Below are 2,656 nucleotides of genomic sequence, written 5' to 3' on the forward strand. Positions count from 1 at the left end.
GGGGAAAGGCCGAGCCGTCTGGACAGAACTCCATTCCACCCAGGATCCACATCTGGAGGTGGGTCCAGCCCCCCCTCTGAAGTGACTCACGCCCCACATTTAACTCTCATTAGCACCTCTGAGCCCAGATGGGAGGGACAACCACCAGCTTCCCCCAGCAGACAGGGAACTCTGGGTGGGCCACCCCCGCAGCCTCAGTTTCCCCTCAGGGGTCTGGCCAAGCGACATGGGCTGTGTCGGAGAGCAGTGGCTCACAGTCTCCTTAGTCTGAGCTGGGCCTGTCGTTTGCCCCATGGAATGGGGGACAGGGTGTGGCCTCTTCCAGGAACCCCAGCCCCAGTCCCCTGCCTGATGCCCCACAGCCTCAGATAATCCCCGACCCCAGACTGCGGAGCCTGAGGAACAGGAAGGAGGGGTGGGGGCAGATGGCTCTGGATCAGGCCAAACGCTCAAAAAAAAAAATAAGAAAATAAAGCTCCCCCTCTGCCAGGGCCTTACACCGGGCGGGGTGAATGAATGGGACCAGAGAAGCAGGGACGCGGCCAAAAGGATCCATGGCCCTTTAGGACCTCCTTCCTTCCCTCACTTGCTTCCCAGGCTGGACCTTGCTCTTTGACCAACAGCGCAGTGCTACTCCGTCAAGGTGCACAAGGCGCCCTGGGCGCCGCCCTCTGGGAAGCCAAGCTGAAGACCCCCCTCCTCCACTGCCCCGGGGGCGCCGTTCAGCCTGCCTCCACCACTCTCCCTCCCCGCTTCCCCTCTCCGTGGGAAGGAGGCAGCTGGGGCGGGGGTGGCCGCGGGAGCGTCTTGCCCGTGTGATCGTGCCGAGCCGGGAATTCGGGGCCATGTGGGAAAGACATTAGTGCCGGCCGCCCTGCCAGCCAGGAATGCGCCCCCCGCTCCGCAGCCGCCGCCTGCCTGGCCCAGAAACGGTGACTCACCCGCTCCGTGTTCGCGTTCCCACCCCCTCATCCCGCACCCTCCACAGCCCACCGCCGGCCGGCCGCGGGCTTCCCAGCCTCCCTGCCTTTGCTCCAGCTGGTCTTGCTACCTGCCTTGCCTGCCCTCCAGGCTCCACCAGCCTCATATTGCTGAGCCAGATCACACCTCCTGGGCAGACCTCAGACCCCCTCCCCTGTCCTGTCTGTTCTCTCCAGTCTTGCTCTAGAGACTAACTTCTTAGGGACATAGCCCCTAAGTGAGGCTGTTTCCCTCACTCCAGGATGACTCATTCACCTCTGGGTCCCCACTGTCAAAGAGCCTGAAACACAGGGCAGGTGCAGAAAAGAGAAAGGAGTTGATGTAACCTGTTACCTTTGAGAAGGAGGGCAATGAGACAGGAGTGGTCTTCCTCCAACCTTCCCCTCCAATGACCTTGGAACAGTAAACAATGCCACCTACTTCCTAGGCTATGCGACCCTGGATCCCTTATTCCCCTTGTCTGAGCCTTACTTTCCTTCATCTAATACAGTAAGATTATAGTACCCACCCTGCTTGCTAGCCAGGGTGGCCTGTGCAGAAACTTTGGTCTGTAAGGTCCTCAGCTCGGGGTCTGTCTGCTGCTTGCTGCTGCTGCTGCTAAGTCACTTCAGTCGTGTCCGACTCTGTGTGACCCCATAGACGGAAGCCCACCAGGCTCCCCCTTCCCTGGGATTCTCCAGGCAAGAACACTGGAGTGGGTTGCCATTTCCTTCTCCAATGTGTGAAAGTGAAAAGGGAAAGTGAAGTCGCTCAGTTGTGTCCGACCCTTAGCGACCCCACGGACTGCAGCCTACCAGCCTTCTCCATCCATGGGATTTTCCAGGCAAGAGTACTGGAGTCTGCTGCTTGAGAGAGACCAAATCACCATGATGGTAGTGATGTCATTACTAGTAATCACAGTTATTTAATGAACACCTACGTATGGTTACTTTCTAGAAGTTATCTCACATCCCCCCTGCCTCAGTCCTGTGAGGGTAGGTCCTGTTTTTCTTCTTTTACAAATAAAGAAACATTAAGGTTTGGTGAGGGGAAGGCACTGACTAAGGGACCCTGGGGCTCTGGTTACAGCACGCCTAGGGCCCTCCAGCATCCCCTAGGTCCGACTCTTCCAAAGACCGGACTGGGCTCCAGTTGGTAATCCCTTGCAGATCATACCCTCATTGAAACCTCACAGCCAGCCTCACCTCCCCCAGGTCCACCTCTCATAACTTTTAATAAGAAGTAATAGCACCAAGCAGTGGGCATAGGCTTCATTTTTAATTATCTAATTTGCATTTAATTTTCCCCACCAATGTGATGCAGTTTATTAATGTTTTACCTAAGCGCATCTATTTATGGGCTAAAAATATGTTTACAAAACTAACGGGCAACGCTTCTCTTTTGGAGTCCCCTAGTTCAGACCCAGGGACTCCAGCTGGGGCCTTAGGTCCTATGACCCAGCAACCAACATAGTTCTTGACGCTGGAATAATTAATAAACAGGTGTCCCAGAACCCTCTCAGAAAATACCCCTTCCCTTCCAGTCTTCAGCATGAAATGATGATTATTGAGTGTTTACTCTGCCAGGTACTTTATGGGAATATCTCACTTAATTCTTTCACCAACCCTTACAGACTGGTGCCGTTAAACACCTGTTCTACAGATGGACAAACCCAGGAAGAGGAAGTATCCTACCC

The sequence above is a fragment of the Moschus berezovskii genome, chromosome 8, assembly GCF_049115385.1.
Source record: "Moschus berezovskii isolate FMDL1 chromosome 8, NW_MosBer_1.0, whole genome shotgun sequence".
Taxonomy (NCBI): domain Eukaryota; kingdom Metazoa; phylum Chordata; class Mammalia; order Artiodactyla; family Moschidae; genus Moschus; species Moschus berezovskii.